General features: G+C 43.0%; 1 protein-coding gene across 4 annotated transcripts in view; it reads right to left on the reverse strand.

Moving 5' to 3' along the window:
- LOC126248925 (cyclin-dependent kinase 17-like) overlaps positions 1–23,496 on the reverse strand; it is a 209,359-nt gene that overhangs the window by 163,192 nt on the left and 22,671 nt on the right. Inside the window, exon 2 of one of the 4 annotated variants that reach the window (XM_049950423.1) lies at positions 11,153–11,212. The exons of 2 other annotated variants lie outside the window; for them this stretch is intronic. The gene's annotated coding sequence lies outside the window, so the exon portion shown is untranslated. Of the gene's footprint in view, positions 1–11,152; positions 11,213–18,065; positions 18,122–23,496 lie in introns of those variants that run through there. One more of the 4 variants, XM_049950424.1, reaches the window with a different exon arrangement.

The following is a 23,496-nucleotide window of genomic DNA, read 5'->3' on the forward strand; positions in this document are numbered from 1 at the left end:
TTATGGAATAATTCGTACAAAGTAAGTCGAAAGATGTGTCTTAAATTAGTAGCAAGCGAAGAACAAAATGTAATGGGCATGAACGCAATATAAGATGAAATGTCTCTTATGCTTTAGATCTATTTAGAATGCACTATTCTGCTTTATTTGACAGATTAAGAAACAGTAATGTAGTGGCTGAGTGACAGTAATGAAACACCACCATCACCAAACTGTTATCACTTGATGTATACAAGTCAACAAGTTTTCATTGCAAATGAAGAACATAAGCTTGGTGTTTACATTATTAATATTTAAGGACTGTCTTACAAACACATATGACAGCGTGCATAAAAATATGCAAAATAGCTGGGTTCAAGCATACAAAGTAGTTGGAATGTAAATAAATATTGTGAATTTACTTGGTCAAGGGGTTCAGGGGTTGCTATCAATAGTTCACCTAATGAAAATCTGAACAAACTAGCATAACAAGAGTAGCAACTTTTAATAAAGCAAATGACACATAATTATGCAGGTACTATTATTTCAGATGATTCCACAGTAGACTGAATACACATCCCAGATGCTTCACTTAGTTGCTTGAAACTGCACTATTGCATGAGAACCTGTAGTTCAGTCAGCATTAAGAAGATCCCCGACAATTGTAGTGCACCTACATCAACCAATCATGTAATGCAATTTTGTAAACATAAATATGAATGCGCCTCAGTGTTGTCGCAGCTGTTGTTTTCGCTTGCAACCATTAGCGCTACACAGCTGAAAGCTGAGAACAGCACTGCTTTCATGCCAACTCACAAGCTGTAGTCCTATGCCTGCAAGAGAAAAATCAAATATCTGTTTTAAGCAAGCACAAATGAAGAACATCTGAAAATACAGCCTTTTCCTCAGGCAGGAGTAAAATGTGAAAAACAAAGGAACACCCCCCCCCTCCCCCCATGAATAATGGACCTTGCCGTTGGTGGGGAGGTTTGTGGGCCTCAGTGATACAGATATCTGTACCATAGGTGCAACCACTATGGAGAGGCATCTGTTGATAGACCCAACAAATGTGTGGTTCCTGAAGAGATGCAGCAGCCTTTTCAGTAGTTGCTGGGGCAACAGTCTGTATATTGATTGATCTGGCCTTGCAACGTCAACCAAAATGGTCTGGCTGTGTTGGTAACTGCAAATGTCTGAAAGCAAGGGGAAACTTCAGCCATAATTCTTCCTGAGGGCATGCAGCTCTATTGTATGGTTAAATGATGACAGCATCCTCTTGCGTAAAACATTCCAGAGGTAAAATAGTCCCCCCTGTTGATCTCTACTTAGGAGGATGTCATTATCAGGAGAAAGAAAGCTGGCATTCTATGGATCGGAGTGTGGAATGTCAGATCCCTTAATCGGGCTGGTAAGTTATAAAATTTAAAAAGGAAAATGGATAGGTTAAAGTTAGGTAGAGTGGGAATTAGTGTAGTTCGACAGAAAGAGGAACAGGACTTCTGGTCAGGTGAATACAGGGTCGTAAATACAAAATCAAATAGGGGTAATGCAGGTGTAGGTTCAATAATGAATAAGAAAATAGAAATGTGAATAAGCTACTATGAAAAGCATAGTGGATGCACTATTGTACCCAAGATAGACATGAAGCACACACCTAACATGGTAGTACAGTTTATATATGAAGTAGCTCTGTAGACGGAGAGAATGAGGAAATGTACAATGAGAAACAAATTATTTAGATAGTTAAGGGAGATAAAAATTTTATAGTCATGGGTAACTGGAATTTGATAGTAAGAAAATGAAGAGAAGCAAAAATAGAAGGTGAATATGGGCTGAGGGGAAGGAATGAAAGAAGCCAAGTGGTATTTTGCACAGAGCATAATTTAATCATCGCTAACACTTGGTTTAAGAACCATGAAAGAAGTCTGTGTGTATGGAAGTGACCTGGAGACACCGGAAGGTTTCAGATTGATTATAGAGTGAAAAGTCAGGGATTGCAGAATCAGATTTTAAACTGTAAGATATTTCCAGGGGCAAATGTGTACTCTGACCACAATTTATTGGTTATGAACTGTACATTAAAACTGAAGAAACTGCAAAAAGGTAGGAAATTAAGGAGTGGGGCCTGGATAAAATGAAAGAACCAGAGGTTGTTGATGGTTTCAGAGGGGGAATTAGGGAAGAATTAATAAGAGCAAGGGAGGAAGAATGGGTAGCTTTGTGAGATGAAACAGTGAAGGTAGCAGATGATCAAATAAGTAAAAGGATGAGGACTAGTAGAGATCCTTGGGTATCACAAAAGATGTTGAACTTAAATGACAAAAGGAGATATCTATAAAAATTCAGTAAAGGTAGCAGGAAAAAGGGAATACAAATGTCTAAAACATGAGATTGACAAACAGTGCAAAATGGCTAAGCAGGGATAGCTAGAGGACAAAAGTAATGATTTAGAAGCATAGATCACTAAGGGAAAGATAGATACCATCTACGGGAAGTTGAAGAGATGGAAAACCAGTCCTCCACTGAGGGGAAAGCTAAAAGGTGAAAGGTGGAAGGGGTACATACAGAGTCTATAGAAGAGAGACGTACTTGAGGGCAGTATTATAGAAATAGAATACGAGGTCTGTTCAAAAAATCACAAAATTATTCTATGTTTACCTTTTACTCATTGTGCATGGTCTCCTTCAAAATACTATGTTCCCAATTCATACACCGCTCCCAACATCGTTTCCACTTCCGAAATCAGTCTTGTTACACCTCTTGCTGGATCGTGTGAAATGACATCTGTGCATCTTCTTTCATCTCATCTATTGTTGCAAATCTTCATCCTTTCAATGAGGTTTTCAACTTTGGAAGTTAAAAAAAGTCAGCAGGGGCCAGGTCTGGAGAGTACAGAGGATGAGGTAGCAAAGTGACTGCACTTTTTGTGCAATAGTCACACACCAAAATGGATGAATGTGGGGGTACGTAATCATGATGCAAGAGCCATACATTGTCTCACCAAATTCAGGTCATTTCCTTCTCACATTTTCTTGCAGGCATTGCAATACGTTCCAATAGTACCACTGATTAACAGTTTGTCCCTGTGGCACAGATTCATGATGAACTAATCATTCAAAGTCATAGAAAACTCTCAGCATGGCTTTGCATTTGACCTGGCCTGACAAGTATTTTTTGTCTTCGAGAATCTTTCCCAACTCATTGTGAAGATTGAACCTTGATCTCAACATCATAATCATAGACCCATGTCTCATCACCAGTTATTATTCTCTTAAGGAACATCTCATTTGTGCGATCTAAAAGTTCTTCACAGATTGCGACGGAAAAGTTTTTCTGGTCTTGACTCATGAGCCATGGACGAACTTGGTGGCAACACGGTGCACTCCAAGATGCTGTGTCAGTATTTCGTGACATGATCCAACTGAAATGTTACATTCTTCTGCAATCTCTCAGACAGTCTGTCTTCAATTGACATGGACAATTTTGTTGGCGTTACTGACATGAGCATCATCAGTAGACGTCGAAAGGCGTCCTGAGCGAGGGTCATTTTTAACTTCTGTCTGGCCATTTGTAAACCGTGTGAACCACTTGTAACACCGAGTATGGCTTAAGCACTCATCACCATAGGCTTCCTGCAGCATTTGGTGTATGTCTACAGACTTTCTTGTTTCCTGCAAAATTTAATGTAGACACGTTGCTCCTCTAACTCTGCCATCTCGAAATTCGCAAACTGTATGACACAACGTTCCACTCAATACAGCTCTGAACAATAACTAACAGACATAAAACAATGAAACTTCCAGTAGTTACACATTGAACACAGGGGTGTGCAGGGATGCCAACTGCATTTCGCTCCAACACACATTGGCGCAAAATCACAAATGTTCTGGAATTTTTTGAACAGACCTCATACAACATAAATGGAGATGAGATTGGAGACTTGACACCATGAAAATAATTTGAGAGGGCACTGAAAAATCTGTCGAAACAAGGTCCCGGGAGTAAACTACACTCTGTCAGAACCACTGATAGCCTGGGGAGAGCCAGCCACGACAAAACTCTTCCATCTCGTGAGCTAGAGGTATGAAACAGGTGAAATACCATCAGATTTCAAAAAGAATTTAATAATTCCAATCCCAAAGGAAGCAGGTACTGAAAAGTGTGAATATTACTGACCTATTAGTTTAATAAGTCGCTCCAACACAAATTCTTTACAGAAGAATGGAAAAACTGGTAGAAGCCAGACTCGGGGAAGATCAGTTTGGATTCCAGAGAAATATATGAACATGCGAGGCAATATTGACCCTATGACTTCTCACAGAAGATAGGGTAAGGAAAGACAAAGCTAGATTTATAGCATTTGTTAACTTAAAGAACATTTTTGACAATATTGACTGGAATACCCTCTCTGACAGGGAGCGAAAGGCTATTTACAACATGTACAGAAACCAGATGACAGTTATAAGAGTCCAGGGGAATGAAAGGGGTGAGCAGGAAGCGAGACAGGATTATAGCCTATCCCCAACATTATTCATTCTTTACACTGAACATGCATTAAGGGGAACAAAAATGAAGAAAAAAATGGAGTACGAATTAAAGTTCATGGAGAAGAAATAAAAACTTTGAGGTTTACTGATGACATTGTAGTTCCCTCAGAGACAGCAAAGGATTTGGAACAGCAGTTGAACTGAATGGACAGTGTCTTGAAAAGAGGATATAAGATGAACACCAAAAAAGCAAAACGAGGATAATAGAATGCAGTCAAATTAAATCAGGTGATACTGAGGGAATCAGATTAGGACAAGAGACACTTAAAGCAGTAGATGAATTTTGTTATTTGGGCTGCAAAATAACTAATGATGGCCAAAGTAGAGAGGATATAAAATGTAGACTGGCAATGGCAAGAAAAATGTATCTGAAGAAGAGAAATTTGTCAACATCAAGTATAGATTTAAGTGAAGGAAGTCTTATCTAAAAGTATTTGTATGGAGTGTAGCCTTGCACGGAAGTGAAACTTGGACGAGAAACAGTTTAGACAAGAAGAGAATAGAAGCTTTTGAAATGTGGTGCTACACAAAAATGCTGAAGATTAGATAGGTAGATCACATAACTAATGATGTGGTACAGAGTATAATTGGGGAGAAAAGATATTTATGGCACAACCTGACTAGAAGAAGGGATTGGTTCATAGGACATATTCTGAGACATCAAGGGATCACCAATTTAGTCCTGGAAGTGTGTGTGTGTGTGTGTGTGTGTGTGTGTGTGTGTGTGTGTGTGTGTGTGTTTTACATTAAAAAAATATATCTTTAGTTGAGTTAAAAATAAAAAGAACTGATCTCATTTAGGTGCTGAAAAGTACCACATATCCCCTATTGAAATGTGTCCCACTAAATGGTTAAATTTCAACAAAAAGATGCTTCAATTGAAATATAAAATTTTACCTTTTGTTTATTACTAGGAATTGCAAAAAAGTTCTACAAGTTGCCCAGCATACTACAATAATTAATGGTGTTAACTATAAAAGAATACAACATCGTTTCATAGGAAAAATTATTATCTACAGTTTCTTGACATGTGCTCCCACCTTCCCTCCTAAAACTTGTGAGTGCCTCAACATTACTCCAATTACAAAAAACTTCAGAAGGATCCGAATATGAAGATTTTTAAAAATCAACTGGTAAAAGCATTTTCATTCTCCTCCGTAGATGAGAAGCTGCTTTGTAAAAGAGAAGCGTACCCACCTAGACACTATGGATTACCCAAAGTGCATAAACCTGAGGTTCCTTTGAGGCCAACTGTCAGCACTGTAGGTGGCCCCACCAACAAGTTAGCTAGACACATTGCCTCATTGCTGCAACCTTATGTTGGTAGGACTGACAGTCATATTAAAAATTCAGCTCATTTCATTAACAAGTAAAAGGAAATGAGTGTGGGCCCACATGATATCTTCATGAGTTTTGATAATGTGTCGTTATTTACCATGATTCTGGTAAACGAAGCTATCTCATGCATAGAAGATATTTTTCCTACTGACATTGTGGCATTATTCTGACACTGTCTCACCACAACCTACTTTCCATACAACAGTGACTTTTATAAACAGATTGACGGGTGGCTATGGGCAGTTCTCTTAGTCCTACTACGGCTAACTTGTTTAAGGAGATTTTTGAGCAACAGGCGTGGCAGACTGCCAGTAAGAGACCAGCCATGTGGTATCACTATGTCAATGACACTTTCACAGTATGGACACATGGAGCAGAGGAGTTGAATGCCTTCCTGACACATCTAAACAGCCCAAAAATCCAATTTACTATGGAGACAGAGAAGTGCCGCAACACGACATGACATGGACTCAACTAATGTCTGAAGTACTGCTGGAGAAAATTAACACCATGAATCTTGCAGGGCTGTCCATAAATCCGTGAGAGTATGAGAGGGTGGAGATCTCTTCTGAACAGCACATTGTAAGGCATCCGATACACACTTGATAATATTCGTGTCTGCAGAGTTTTGTGACCAGTGGAACTGTTTAAACTCAGAAGACTATATTTTCAGACGTTGTTGACGAACTTCTTATGGTACCAGCAGCTATTCAGTATAGCAGGATGATTGGCACACAGCCATTGATGAGTGTGTCATTTGGAGTGCAGCAATTTCTGTAGTCAGCTCAGCTAACTGCGACTGCAGGGATGAGAGAGTCACTGCAGGCATGAATTTTCTGGATGTGTCTGTGATTAAATGATGGGATGGAACATTGGGCCATAAGGTGTATAGAAAGGCCACACATACTGATCATTATCTGCATAAAGATTAAAACCACCACCCTCGACAAACAAGAGGTGTAATAAAAACCTTGGTACAACATTTGTGAACCTATTTATTTAAAAGATGAGACTGAACATCTAAGGTCGACTTTCATGAAGAATGGCTATTCTAGCAAGGAGATAGATCAAGCACTTCACTCTAGGCAGAGAATCAGGAGCAACGATGAACAACAGCTGCCCAACGACAAGGTTTTTCTTCCATTCATTAGTAAGATCGCATTGGGAAATGTTAAGCAAGCACGGGGTGCAAACTGTTTTCAGACCCACTAGGAAAATAAAAGAATATTTAAGATCAGCAAAAGATGCAAGACATCCTTTGGCTACACTGGGGTATACAAAATTCCTTGTAGTTGTGGACAGGTTTAAATCGGTACCACAAAGAAAAGTGTTAACACCCATCTTGTTGAACATAAGAGGAATTGCAGCCTGGGTCACACAGGTAAATCGGCCATAGCAGAACATGTTTACCAGAAAGATAATCATGAAATAAAATTCAGTGAGATGGGTGTCATACCTAAAGCCTCGCATTATTATGCGCACATGAATAGAGAGGCTATCGAGATTGGTTAACACCATAATAATTTTAACAGGAAAGAGGAAAGTGTTAAACTGAATAAAATTTGGATGTCAGTGTTGCACCGGAAGTGTGACGATTGATTAATTTCAATAGAGAATGTTGGCATTGCCGGAGACAATCTCAAAGCCGACACCTTGTGATGGACAGTGGCGCACTCTCCACTGCCAATACAATCAGTGCGTCCTAGAGTTCTCTTTGCAGTTCGTCGCTTTACCTCGGAGGCCAATGCTCAGCAATTCACTCTTACCTATCCAGTCTGCAAACAAGGCAAACACTCATGACCAATAACAATTCAAGAGAGAGACCAACTGGTAGATTATTGCTTCATAACTGATTCATATTAAACTCCACCACTGACAATTCACATTTAGGATCATGGTTACTAAAGTTAATAAATCAGTCAAGAAGCCTTGGACAGTATTCTTATCGAAAAGGGCCAATAAGCAGTTGTTAGCATCCCACTTAAACAATGAATTCACATCATTTACTTGCAGTATGATGGACATAGAGGATTTATGGGTGAAGTTTAGTATGTCTCGAGTAAGTGGATTAAGAATGGAAAAGATCCACTGCAGTTTAACAACAACATTTGGAAAATGCTGAGAAACCGAAGACTGCTGCACTTTCAGTTCAAAAGAGAAAGCGCAAATGATGACAGGCAGAAGTTAGTAGAGATTAATGCATTTGTAAAAGGATCGATGCGCAAAGCGTTCAACTATCACTGTAATACCTTAGCAAAAGATCTTGCTGAGAACCCAAGAAAATTCTGGTCCTAAGTAAAATTGCTAAATGGGCTGAAGGCTACTATGAGTCATTTCTTGTCCAGTATGGTGTAGCACTAGATGGTAGCAAAGGGAAAGCTGAAGTTATAAATTTCGCAATTACGAAATTGTTCACACACAAGACTCTTACAAGCATACTATCATTTGAACATCACACAGACTGCCATACAGAGGGGACAGTAATAGACATCCCCAGCATAGAAAAACAACAGTGTGTTGAAAACAAATAAGTATCCAGGTCCCGATGGAGTCCCAGTTCGGTTTTACAAAGAGTACTCTGGGGCATTAGCCCCCTACTTAGCTTGCATTTAATGCAAATATCTTGCCCAGCGCAAAGTCCAAAGCAATTGCAAGAAAATGCAGGTGACTGCTGTATACAAGAAGGTAAAAGAACAGACCTGCAACATTACAGACCAATATCCTCAACACCAGTTTACTGCAGAATTCTTGAACATATTCTCAGTTCAAATATAATAAATTTCCTTGAGACGGAAAAGCTTATATTCACAAATCGAGCTAATGGGAAACTCTGTTCGTCCTTTTCTCACAGGACATTCTGTGAACTACCGATGAAGGGCAATAGGCAGATTCCATATTATGAATTTCCAAAAAGCATTTGACAGGGTGCCCCAGTGCAGACTGTTAATGAAGATACAAGCATACAGAATAGGTTCCCAGTTATGACAGTGGCACAAATACCTCTTATGTAATAAAACCCAGTATGTTGTCCTCGGAGAGAAGGGTATCATCAGGAGTGTGCCAGGGAAGTATAATATGATTGCTATTATTTCCCAATATACATAAATGACCATACAGACAGAGTGAGCAGAAATTTGCAGCTGTTTGCTGATGATGCTGTGGTGAATGGGAAAGTGTCATCATTGTGTTGCTGTAGGATGGTATAAGATGGCTTAGACAACATTTCTAGTTGGTGTGACGAATGGCAGCTTTCTCTAAATGTAAAAAAAATGTACGTCAGTTTTGACCAGTAGGAAAAACAAACCCATAATGTTCAAATAAAGTATTAGTAGTGTGCTGCTTGGCCCTCTCATGTCTATTAAATATCTGGGCATAATATTTCAAAGTGATATGAAATGGAATGAGCACACAAGGATTGTAGTGGGGATGGCAAATGGTTGACTTCAGTTTATTGGAAGAATTTTAAGAAAATGTGGTTCAGCTGTAAATGAGACTGTGTACAGGGTACTGGTACGACCCATTCTTGAGTACTACTTAAGTGTTTGTGATCACCACCGGGTGGATTGCAAAAGTTATTTAAGCAATTTAGAGGCAGGCTGCTAGATTTGTTGCCGATAGGTTCGAACAACACACAGGTATTACGGAGATGCTTCAGGAATTCAAATCAGAATCGCCAGAGGGAAGGCAACATTCTATTCAAAGAACACTACCGAGAAAATTTAGAGAACCAGCATTTGAAGCTGACAGCAGAACGATTCCACTGCTGCGAATGCACATTTCGCACAAGGGCCATGAAGATATGGTGAGACAAATTAAGGCTTGTATGGTTCCCTTGCTCTATTAGTGAGTTGAACAGGGAAGGAAATGACTAGTGTTGGTTCAAGGTACCCCCCCCCCCCACCAAGTACCATAGCACATATGTAGATGTAGCTGTAGTACATATTCAATAACATAAGACCTACACATTTACAATCCCTCAACCGAATAATGTTTGAAATAAATTACGATATTTTTTGACAATTTTCTTCATGTGGTGTACCATGTATTTCTTAGAAGATTTAGGTTTCCAACTTGGTGATTGCTGACAAGTGTTCACTTTATTAAAGCTTGCACTATTGGCCAATTTCAACCTTACATGCCATTTTCAAATGCAGTTATGTAGCCTGGCTCAGTATGTATCACATTTGTTTCCTTTTGCAATGAAAATAGTTTTCTGGTGGCCCCGGACTACAGAAGACAACACCCTGCAACCCACTGTACACTATATGATGGAAGGTACTATATTGTTGCCTTTCCTGTTCCAATTATAAATGGAGAAACTGATAGCCAGTATGCTCCTATACAAGCCCTACCACCTTCTTTTGTATTTATGTGTTGCTGTCAGGTACAATGTAATGAATTATATCTTACTTGCTTACTTTTACACACACACACACACACACACACACACACACACACACACACACACACACACACACACACACACACACACACACAGAGAGAGAGAGAGAGAGAGAGAGAGAGAGAGAGAGAGAGAGAGAGATTCAATGTTTTCCCTGAATCCATGTCCATGAATTCATCATTTCCTCCAGCAATGTTTGAGCTTAAAATACACTTTACTGAGCTGAAACAGTGGGACAACAGATATATTGGTCTGTAATTCTGTACATTCATTATTTCATCCCTTTGGTAAACAGGAGTGACTTGCACTCTTTGCTAGCCACATGAGACTATTCACCACACAAGAGATTCTCAACAAATATGAGCTAGGATAGGGGGAATTCTGTGCCATGTTCTATGTAAAATCTAACTGGAGTGCCATCATCACGACTTAGTGCTGCCTTTGCTTTAAGTAGTAAAACCAACAACATTCAATTGTATGAATGTATCATCAACTTCTCCTTCTGAAAATAACGAAATAATATATTCTCTAAAAAATAAAAACTGATTTGGTTTTGATTGGGTTTCCAACAGAATGATAAATATTTGTTCCCCTATAATAAGACCTATCTTATTTCAAATATGCATTACATTACTAACTCAAGGCATTTTTCCAGAGAGACTGAAATATGCAGTTGTCAAGCCCCTATTTAAGAAAGGTGATATGAGAGATGTCAGTAACTACCAATCTGTTCCACTGCTGATATTTTTTAAAATATTTGAGGGGGGGGGGGGTAATTTATTCTTGCATAGTATCTCACCGTAACAATAATAATATCTTCAGCAAATCACGATTTGGATTTCAGAAGAATTTCTCTACTGAGAATAACATTTACATGTTCACTCACCAAATGGTAGAGCGCTTGCTGACAGCTGGCTGACAAAAAAATGAGGAGAAGCCAGCTACTCTGCAACAGATTAAAACCTCCACCTTAAAAGCAGTAGGGTGAAGGACACAGAGGGACAAAGGACATGCACTAAAACTTAGATCAAATTATAAAATCCACCCTCACGAATAAAACGTAAAACTAAATCAGCCAATGAGGCATTGTCAGATAAAATTAGTGGGAACAAGTCCGGTAACCCAAGATTTCATAGCTGGGCAGTCAAAGTGGGACAGTGCACCAGAATATGGGACACTGTCAACTGGGCGCCGCACCGACACTCAAGAAAGTCTTCACGGCGCAGGAAGTAACTTTGGGTCACCCAAGTGCGTCCAATGTGGAGCCGGCAGAGGACAACTGAATCCCTGCAAGAGGTCTGCATGGAAGACTTCCACACATTCATAGTCTCCTTAATGATACGCAGTTTGAAGTGTATACTGTTACGCCATTCCGTCCCTCAAAGCCGAAAAACCCTACAGCGTAAGTCAGAACGCAGGTCAGGTTCAGAGATGTCCATCTCCAGAAGCGGTTTCTGCGTAGCCTGTTTGGCCAGCCTGTCGGCAAGTCTGAACAGCAGGACCGGTCCAAGGCATAGATGGACTCCTGGATGGACACTACCAAAGGATGGCGAGGGTAGCACTGGTCAATAGCTTGTAGGCTGCTCAAAGAGTCAGTACACAGAAGAAACGATTCTCCGGGGCATGAAAGGATATACTGAAGTGCACGAGAGATGGCCAACAGCCCTGCAGTGAATACACTGCAGCCATCAGGCAAGGAATGCTGTTCAAAATGGCCTCTGTGGACGTAGGTGAAGCCAACATGGCCATCAGCCATTGAGCCGTTGGCATAAACCATTTCAGAGCCCCAGAACACATCAAGAACCGAGGGGAAGTGACAGCGGAGAGCGGCAGGAGTAACCGAGTTCTTAGGGTCACACAAAAGGTCTAGATGAATCTGCGGCCTAGGTGTACACCATAGAGGTGTATGCGGATGGACCTAGATGGGATGTGGTAAAGGGAAGGACTCCAGTTCAGACAGAAGGGATCGCACGTGAACCGCAATTCTTAGCCCTGACCTGGGTCACTGATGCGGGAGATAAACTGTTGTAGGTGGAAAAAGGAGACGGTACTTTGGATGCGCAGGAGAATTATGAATGTGGGCAACATAACTGGTGAGCAGTTGTGCATGTCGGATCTGCAATGGAGGGACTCCGGCCTCCACCAGGACACTGGTCACCGGACTCGTTCTAAAAGCTCCTGTCACTAGGCAAACGTCACAGTGGTGCACTGGGTCAAGTACACGCAACGCTGAGGTTGCCACCGAACCATAAACCAGACTCCCATAGTCAAGGCGGGATTGAACAAGGGCTTTGTACAACTGCTGCAGAGTAGAGTGATCTGCACCCCAGTTGGTGTTGCTGCTTAGGGCACTGAGGTGCTGCCAGCACTTCCCACTTAAGCTGACGAAGGTGAGGTAGCCAAGTCAATCGAGCGTCGAAAACCATTCCTAAGAATTTATATGTCTCCACTACAGTGAGTGGATCATCATGAAGGTAAAGTTCTGGTTCCTGATGAATGGTACGACACTGACAGAAGTGCATGACACACGACTTAGAGGCCAAAAACTAGAAGCTGTGGGTGAGAGCATATGACTGTGCCTTGTGGATGGCTCCCTGTAGGCACCGCTCAGCAACACCAGTACTGGTGGAGCAGTACGAAATGCAGAAGTTGTCTGCTTACAGAGAGGGTGAGACGGGCAGCCTACAGCTGCTGCTAGACCGTTAATGATTACTAAAATAGTGATACACTAAATACAGAGCCCTGCGGGACCCTATTCTCCTGGATATGGACGGAACTATGGGAGGCACCAACTTCGACACGGAAAGTACCGAGCGACAGGAAATTCTGGATAAAAATTGGGAGCAGGCCTCCGAGATCTCACCCATATAATGTGGCAAGGATATGATGTTGCCAGGTGGTGTCATACATTTTGCATAGATCAATAAAGACGGCAACAAGGTGTTGGCGTCTAGAAAAGGCTGTTCGGATGTCAGACTAAAGGGACACAAGATTATCAGTGGTAGAGCGCCCCTGGCGGAACCCACCCTGACGTGGAGCCAGTAGGCCATGTGACTCCAGGACCCAACCCATCCACTGACACACCATACGTTCCAGCAGCTTACAGACAATGTTGGTGAGGCTGATGGGCCGATAGCTATCCACATCAAGCGAGTTTTTACTGGGTTTGAGCACCGGAACGATGGTGCTCTCCTGCCATTGCGATGGAAAGATGCCATTGCACCAGATCCGGTAGAAGATGACAAGGAGATGGCACTTGTAGTCAGATGAGAGATGTTTAATCATCTGACTATGGATCTGATCCGGCCCAGGAGCTATGTCGAGGCAATGTGCAAGTGCGCTGAGGAGCCCCCACTCCGTAAATGAGGCATTATACAGTTCACCGTGGCATGTAGCGAATGACAGGACTTTCCTTTCCATCCGCCGTTTGAAGGTGCGAAAGGCTGGGGGGTAGTTCGACACAGAGGGTCGAGCAAAGTGCTCGGCAATCGCGTTTGCGTAGGTACATAGCATGCCATTGATGGTAATGCTAGGGACCCCTGTTGGGGTCTGGTACCCAAAAAGATGTTTGATTTTTGTCCAGACTCCGGAAGCTGACGTATGGCACCCAATAGTCGACACGTACCTCTCCCAACACTCCTGCTTCCGTCATTTGATAAGTTGGCGAGTGCGCGTGCAGAGCTGCTTAAAGGCTATCAGATGCTCTAGGGAAGGGTGTCACTTATGTCGCTGTAGAGTTCACAGACATTCTGTAATTGCCTCAGCGACTTCCAGCGACCACCAAGGGACTGTCATTTGTCGGGGGCACCCTAAAGAGTGAGGGATCGAGTTTTCTGCCGCAGAAACGATTGTGGTAGTCACCTGATCAACCATTACATCGATGTTACCATGTGGGGGAGAGTCAATGGTGACACGAGAGGTGAAAGTTTCCCAGTTTGCCTTGTTTAAAGCCCATCTGGACAGGCGTCTGTGGGCCTGACGATGGGGCAGTGACAGGAAGATGGCAAAGTGGTCACTACCACCCAGGTCGTCATGTGCTCTCCAGTGGATAGATGTGAGAAGTCTTGGGCTGCAAATTGATAAATCGATGGCCGAGTAACTACATCGAACCACACTGAAATGTGTGGCGGACCCAGAATTTAAGAGGCAGTGTTCAAACTGAAACATACACTGCAGACAGTTATTGCCTGCATCGTTCGTGTTTGACAGCCACAGCTTCAAGAGGGGTTTGAAGGGGGCACAGTTTCACTACAGACTGAGTTTAGGACATAAACGCAAACTCCACCTGACACTCGATTAGTCGTTATGGTTCCTGTAATATCCCTTATAACCATGGAGGCCAGGGGTCCACATTGCTGGGAACCAGGTTTCCTGTGGGGCAATGCAGGTGTAAAGCTTTACAGTTGCCATAGCTCAGCCAGGCAGTGGAAAAAACTGCCGCAATTCCACTGGAGGATGACATCATAGTGAGACTGGGAAGGCATGGAACATTCAATGAGGCAGTTTACACCTCAGGGTCACCTGCTGCCACTGACTTTTTGCCTGAGCAGTCTATATCCATTGTGTCTGAGGGTCTGGCGAGATCCAGGTCCTCAGCGGACGCCAGAATCTCCACCCAATCCTCAGACGCATAGCTTGTAGGTAGTGGTGGTGTGGGTGCCAATGCAAGTTCCTTGTTCTTATGGGTCTTCTTTTTCGATTTCTCGTGCTGTTCCTCGGGTTTCCCTGGCTGCTTTTGGGCTCTTCAGCCATTGGCAGGAGTCCCACTAGCAGAAACCTGGGAAGGGAGTGACCCAAGGGACCCCTTCCTAGTGAGAGGAGCCAAAGAAGCCTTACGCTTCTCTGGCCCAGAAGTGGGGACTGAAATCCCCAATTGTTGGAGGGGGGGGGGGGGGGGTGTTGCCCCTGAAGTAGATGGTGCAGGAGCAACAAGGAGGGAAGTGCCCCCCACCATCGAAGGGGCAGGTGTAGTCTCCCAGTTCTGAGAGGCAACAGGAATTCGAGGAAGTGATGGGGCGACAACTGTTCTCATAGCGGCAGCATATGAGGAGGTCATAGCCACAGGATGTGGGCGCTCAAATTTCCTCTTGGCCTCTGTGTAGGTCAGTCAGTCCAGGGTCTTACATTCCATGATTTTACTCTGTTTCTGTAAAATCCAACAGTCTGGCAAGCAAGGTGAATGATGCTCTCTGCAGTTGACACAGATGGGAGGTGGGGCACATGGAGTATTGGGATGCAATGGATGTCCACGACAGGTGGGGCTGGAAGTACAATGGGAAGACATATGGCCGAACTTCCAGCACTTAAAGCACTGCATCGGGGGAGGGATATATGGCTTGACGTCACAGTGGTAGACCATCACCTTGATCTTCTCGGGCAATGTGTCACCCTCTAGGCCAAGATGATGGCACCGGTGGCTACTTGGTTATCCCTCGGACCCCGATGGACACGCCAGAAGAAATGAAGACATCGCCATTCTAAATTGGCACGCAGCTCATCGTCACACTGCAAAAGAAGGTTCCAGAGGAATATAATACCCTGGACCATATTTAAGCTCTTCAGAGGCGTGACGATAACAGAAAAAGCCCCCAACTTTCCACAAGCGAGTAATGTCCATGACTGGGAAGAGGACGCTGTTTTTATCAAAACTGACCCATAGCGCATTTTGGACAAGCCCCTCACCTCCCCAAACTTGTCCTCCAAATGCTCCACAAAAAACTGAGGCTTCATGGACATGAAAGATTCCCCATCAACTCTCGTACATATGAGGTAATGGGGCGAATAAGCTTCACTGCCATCCTTAGCCTGGCATTCCTCCCATGGTGTGGCCTGGGAGGGGAATGACTTGGGGTCATATTTCGTTAGAATTTGCCTGCTTAGAGACTGCTGGCAGTGGACCACCAGCAAGAGGTGACATACTACGCTTCATGGCGTGTCATCCGCCCTGATGCCACCCACTCCGACCATGGGCCCAGACGCAGCAAAGGCCAGCTAGCAGGATGGCCATTGCCGGGAGTCCCAATGCCCCAGGGTGACGGGCATTTACTCCTTGGCATACATGGGGAGTTAACGGCGCAGGCATCAACAGGGCCATACCTGTGTTGTCAGGGGGCTACAACCAACAGGATACATGTCGGCCCCACCACAACAGACTGGCTACCTTACTGGATATGAGGTGCAAGGAAGCCCATGGTCATCGTCGGCACAGTAGTGACACAGCATAGGGCATGGTGGAAAACGCACCCAGGAAGGTGTCCTCGCCCAAGAGATGGAGAATGGGCGGGACTGCAATGCGACGATGAGAAAGTGGGCTAAAGATCTCAATGCACGATGGACACGATGCACCATGTAAGGTGCCCTTCCCAAATTGGCTTGCTTTTCCGGAAAATTTTGAAAAATGGAGGTCAAACCCTACATGGGGGCTAACACTTAAAGGCCAAAAAGTGAGAGGCTCCTTCTAGTCACCTCTTACGACAGGCAGGAATACCTCGGGCCTATTCTAACCTCCAGACCCACAGGGGGGCACTTGCCCGTGAAAGGCAAAGGTCCAAGTTTGAGTATCGGTTCAGCACACAGTTTTAATCTGCAAGGAAGTTTCAAATTTTACATGCGATAAATAATAAACTAGCACTAGTTGGTATTTTCTGCAACTTAGCTAAGGTATTTGACTGTTTGAATCACAGCATTCTCCTACATAAATTGACGTTTTATGGGATTGATGGTATAGCCAACCAACGGATATTGTGATATGTATGTGGAAAGTTGTACTAAGAAAATCAACCAATATAATCCAGGGACATTATTCTGATTGGGTGGAAATCACATGTGGGATTCCGTCAGACTCAAGCTTACGTTCAGTATTGTTCCTCATGTATGTAAACGATCTTCCATTTAATATACAACAAGCAGAATTAGTTCTTTTTGCAGGTGACACTAGTATTGTAATCAATCCAAGCATACATCACAAACAGAAGAAAATGAAAACAATGTTCTTAAAAGCATTACTGACTGGTTTTCTGGGAATGGTCTCACTCTAAATTTTAAAAAGACACAATATATTCAGTTCCGGACATCTAAGGGTACAACATCAATGGTAAGTCTAACACATGGTGAGGAAATAATAAATAGGGTGGAAACTTCAAAGTTCTTAGGCGTCCATATTCTCACATAGAAGAAGGTGTACTTAGATGAATGACAAACACTAACTTCACTTAACGAAGGTTTATTCAGCACTTGCACATACAAGAGCGCAAAGTGAACTGCCTCCGGCCAGAAAACATACAGTATATATACAGCTACAGAACATTCCAGTACAATGATTCTTGACATTTGTGGATACTTCTAGAATGTACTCAAATCGAATATAGAAATTAAAATGGTACAGTCCAGGTGAGTTTAGAACTCACAACCCTGCATTCAACAGTTCAGTATCATAAACACTACACCATGGTACTTCTCAGATTCTTCTGCGACATTGCTCCCTCCTTAAAGAGAACAGCGTCCTTGTGTTACGTCCTCCTAGTCCGGGAACGAGTCATCGGTCCTGCATACTCTGACTCCCGATGACTGATGCTCGCTTTGGCGGTGATCGGCTTGTGGCCCATCGCCGGAGCTTCGAATTTACCCTGGGTGGCAGGATCCAAGTAGGGCTTCATTCGAAGGACGTGGACCGTATCTCTGACCTTTCATTGTCTTGCGTCAGGGTCAAAATGTTCAACTTCATAAGTAACATTAGACAACTGTCTTACAACCTTATAAGGTCCAAAGTAGCGCCTGAGGAGCTTCTCAGAGAGACCAACCTTCCGAACAGGAGTGAAGATCCAGACGAGGTCACCAGGCTGGTAGACAACAGGGCGGTGGCTCGCGTCATACCTTCCGCGATCGTTTTCTTGAGCCTGCAGCGTGCGGAGTCGCTCTAACTGTTGTGGTTAACACCTGGCCAATGTAGTCGTTGTCTACGTCATCAGGATGTAACGGAAACACAGTGTCCATCATCATAGTCGCATCACGCCCATGCACCTGGAAAAATGGCGTAAATCCTGTGGTGTCTTGTTTGGTGGTGTTGTAGGCAAACGTCACGAAAGGTTGCACCTCATCCCAGTTGCTCTGCTCAACATTGATAGCATGTCGGCCAAGGTCTTATTAAGGCGTTCAGTAAGACTATTACTTTGTGGATGGTAGGTAGTCGTCATGTGATGAGTAATGTTGCACCGACGGTTTATCTCTGTCACAAGATTCGATTGAAAAACTTTCCCTCGATCCTTGGGGCACCGTGTTTTAATACAATGTCTTCCACGATGAATTTGGCTACCTCGGATGCTTTGGCTGTTTCCACGGCTTCTGTATGGCATAGCGTGTCAGATAATCAGTGCAAACAATAATCAATCTATTGCCACTAGCAGACGTTGAAAATCGTCCGAGGAGGTCAATCCCAACGTGCTGGGAAGGCGTTTCCGCTGTTGGAATTGGTATGAGTCAGGCAGGTGGTTTTTGAGGAACTTCCTTTCTCCTCTGACACTCTCTGCACTGTGACACATAATGACGGACACTCCCAAATAAACCTGGCCAGAAAAATCTCTTGCGGATTCTATCGTAGGTCTTAATAAATCCTAAATTTCCGGCTTCAAGTGTGTCACGGAATTTCTGTAGAGCATCTAAGCGCATGTGTTCAGGAATCACTGGTAGCCGCCCCTTTCGAAACGGATCAAAGTTTTTTCTTGCAAAGTAATCCATTAACTACCTTAAATTGCCCTTTCACGTCCTCTGACCGATTTAAGGCAAGCATAATTTGAAATATATTGGTGTCCTCCTTCTGCTCAGCAGAGAGATCCTGGAGTGCAGCAAGACAGTCACTATCTTCATCAAAGTCCTGATGGTCTTGCACAGGGTTTCTTGAGGAACAGTCGGTGTCTTGGTGTTTTCTTCCACTTTTGTACACTATGGTAATGTCATACCCTTGAAGACATAGTGCCCACCTGGTGAGTTGTCCTATTGGATCCGTAAGACCTGTCAACCAATAAAGTGAATGATGGTCTGTAACAACTGTGAATGGCCTTCCATAGAGACAGTGTCGAAATTTGCATATGGCCCCGATCACAGCAAGACATTCTCTTTTTGTAGTTGAGTAGTTTCTCTCGACTTTTGTACGTGTCCTAGAAGTGTAGGCTATAAACTTCCCTTTTCCATCTGAAATTTGCACCAGAACAGCACCGATTCCATACCCACTGGCATCTGTGTGTAGTTCTGTGGGTGCTCTCTCATCATCATACAGACCAAGTACAGGGTCAGTCATCAGAGCTTTTCGCAGCACATCGAAAAAATCTTGTTGAACAACACCCTAGATAAATTTAGCATCAGCTTTTAACAACTCTTGGGGTTGCCTGGCTTTGATACAAAAGTTCTCTGATAAAATGTCAGTAATAAGAACATAATCTGAAGAAGCTTCTCACATCTCTAATACTTTTAGGAATAGGAAATACCGTTACAGATCTCACCTTTTCTGGGTCTGGCCGCACATCTTCGTTTGACACCAGGTGTCCAAGTATTCTGATATCTTTTGCTGCAAAAAGACACTTTCTTGGATTAAGTTTCAGTCCAACTTGTTGGAGCCCCTTAAGAATGGCCCTCAGTCTTTTTATATGTTCATTTAATGTCTCTGAGAACACTATATTGTCATCTAAATAACAGACGCATCGTCCTCTTCAGGTGACGTAGAAGATTAGCCATCATCCATTCAAAAGTTGCTGGTGCATTACACAAACCGAAAGGCATTACCGTAAACTCTTACAGGCCCTCAGTGGTGATGAATGCAGTTTTCTCACGATCAGCCCCATCTACTTTGATTTGCCAGTATCCGAAGTACATGTACATGGTTGAGAAAAAACTTAGCCCACTTCAGACAATCTAGTGTATTGTCAATTCATGGAAGAGGGTAAACGTCCTTTTTAGTTATCTTATTAAGCTTCCTGTAATCAACACAAAAGCACCAACTGCCATACTTCTTCCTGACGAGGACCACTGGTGACGAGCACAGGCTCTGTGAAGGTTGAATGATGTCATTCATCATCATTTTCTCTACCTCAACGCGAATTATTCAACATTCCGTTGCTGACACACAACTTGCTCTCTGGTTTATTGGTTGATGGTATCCAGTGCTAACCTCGTGCTTCACCGTCAATTTGTCTAATCTGCTCTTCACCTGTGGATTGAAGCATTCAGAGAACTCTTGAAGAATGGCAAGTAGCTGCTTCTGTTGTTTCTTAGTGAGATCTGGTGATAGTAGAGTTAGAAGATCTTGTCTTGTACTGGTAGCGCTAATTTTGCCCACAGACTCAGCATGGCAGGTTTCTATGAAGCTCAGATGTTTTTCAATTAATGGCTCAGCGTTTGCTATGCACGTGCATCTTTGAAGGATCTGCAGTTCTCAGCAACAGTTAACTATCCACAATTCACCGAATCCGTTCTTAAACGAGACCACAGAGGCTCGGATGACCGAGTTATTCTTCAATGGTATGCTTCTCTTACATTCCACTACAAGATCCATGGGTTGATGTATTGCATGACAAGTGACAGTTACCTTTCTAGCACTGACTGCAGGAATGATCACTTCATCCAGCACACATAGTCTCCACACACTCGAATGCACATCTTCCTGTCCACAGTATCTCATCTCGTCTAGCATAATCTTCGAGCGACCACAATCTATAATTGCCTGAGAAGCTTTCAAAAAGTCCCATCCAATAATGACGTCATGACTACACTCTTGTAAGACGATGAATTCTAAGGGCTGTGTATGGCCACTTATACCCACACAAATGGTACATCTTCCTGTAGGTTTCCCATATTTCCAATTAGCCGCCTTCAGCAGAGATGTTTTGTTGTCGAAGAATATGGTTTTCTGCAACTGGCGACGGTACTTCTCCGAAATGACTGAATATGATGTTCCAGAGTCCACAATAGCTTGGGCTGGTTGGTCATCCACGAGGATATTGACATAGTTTCCTATCATTTTTGTAGTGATCAACGGCAGAGGATTTTTCTCTTCAGCAGCCTTGCCTCCAAGGAAGGTCGCACCCTTTAGTTTTCCAGGTTGCGGCTGCTAGGTGATCGGCTGGAGCTTCTAAACGGCGATGGAGACCTTGATCGGTGTGTTGGGGAGTGTCGTCTGCAGCGGCTAGCTGGCTGTGATGGTGACCTACGTCATCCTGCACCCACATCTTCTTGTTCATCTTTGTCGTCCCAGAGAGATCAGTCTGCTGTCTTGTGGCGTGGGCGTCATCAAATATCCGCCACCTTTCTCGACAATAGTGCACCACATGTCCCAGTCGTCCGCAGTGGAAACATACTGGTTGGTTATCATGGGTCCTCCAGACATCAATCTTCCTTGGTGCCCAAACAGGTTCCTCATGCAGCATTGTAGGAATGTAACTCCGCCTGGGTCTCGACTTTTTCACCGTTTTCAAGGGAAATGAAGGACGAGAGATTGGGTTCAATGTCTATTCCACTTTCTCCCTTATGACCTCTTGAAGCGTCTCGGTTTTTTGCTCGCCATGCAATCCAAGTGCCTTCTGAACTTCCTCTCTCTTACTATCTGACGAAGAACACTTGTGAAATCAGTTGCTTCCTCCATCACAGACACTGATACGACGTTTGGAAGCCATTCAAACTTCTTGTATGTGTATTTTTTTTTTTTTTTTTGATGCATTGTCTCAATATACTGGCACCTTCTTATGAAGTCGTCTGCTGTCAGAACCTCCTTCAGGAGTAGGGTTTGATACATGTCCTCAGCAACACCCTTCATGAGGCGTGCAACCTTACCTATCTCTTCCATTCTATGGATCCACTATTTTACACAGCTCCAAGACATCTTGAATGTAGGATGATGTAGCTTCTCATGGACGCTGAGCCCTGCACTTAAATTATTCTTCAGCCTTGCACTTCTGTTGTTGTGCGTCACCAAAATACTTGCGCAGTTCCGCCTGGAATACTATCCAGCTTGTCAACTTGTCCTTGTTGTTCTCGTACCATTGCTTGGCAGTGCCCTCAAAGTAGAAAAATACGTTAGTCAAACACACGGTGTCATCCCATTTGTTAAATTTGGCTATACGCCCATATACCTTCAGCCACTTGTTTGGATCTTGGCCATTGTCACCAGAGGACCCGGAAGGATGTCTCATGTAGTGGCACACAGTTGCTGTCATGGTAACGTCCTCTTCTTCTTCTATCTCCGGTAGATTGCGATCTGTTGAAAATGGCTCGAACTTGGGTTTCTCACCACGTAAACGGCGGCTCTGTCATGGTCTGATGGGGGCCACTGCATCGTCAATAATGTACGCTATCACAAGTTCCAATGTCCAGTGCCTCCACCAGAATAATGTCACGTAGAAGAAGGTGTAATTAGATGAATGACATACACTAACTTCACTCAATGAAGGTTTACTCAGCACTTGCACATACAAGAGCGCAGAGCGAACTGCCTCCGGCCAGAACACATTCAGTATATACACAGCTACAGAACATTCCAGTACAATGGTTCTTGACATTTGTGGATACATCTAGAATGTACTCGAACCGAATATAGAAATTAAAATGGTACAGTCCAGGTGAGTTAAGAATTCACGACCCTGCATTCAACAGTTTAGTATCATAACCACTACACCATAGTACTACTCAGCTTCTTCTGCGACAATATTGATGAAATTTAAGCTGGAGAAAGCTCATTTTGGAATCCCTATAACAACTTTGTTCAGCTACATTTGCATTTAGAATCATTGCAAATCTTGTGGCAAGACAAATCAGGTTGACATATTTTGCATATTTTCATTCAATAATGTCTTATGGAATACTGTTCTGGGGTAAATAATCTTTAAGTAAAAAAGCCTAATTTGCTCAAAAATGTGCTGTTATTCTTATATGTGGTGCTCATCCAACCACTGCTGCAAAATATATTTACCTTCTCATGAAGTTTGGTGTACATAATTACAATACCAGAAGGAAAAATTACATTCATTACTCCACATTAAGGTTGTCTTTAGAACAATAAAGGGTGCACAATGCTGCAACTAAAATTTTTGTTTCCTTACCCAGGGCTATAAAACGTCTGAGATACAGCAAAGTAAAATTTGAAAACAAAGTGAAAGAGTTTCTCCTTGAAAACTCCTATTCTGTAGAAGGATTTCTATTATTTTAAAGTGTAAAATGTGCTGATGAGTGCTTGAAACAGGTAAAAAG

Source organism: Schistocerca nitens, chromosome 3, assembly GCF_023898315.1.
Source record: "Schistocerca nitens isolate TAMUIC-IGC-003100 chromosome 3, iqSchNite1.1, whole genome shotgun sequence".
Lineage (NCBI taxonomy): Eukaryota > Metazoa > Arthropoda > Insecta > Orthoptera > Acrididae > Schistocerca > Schistocerca nitens.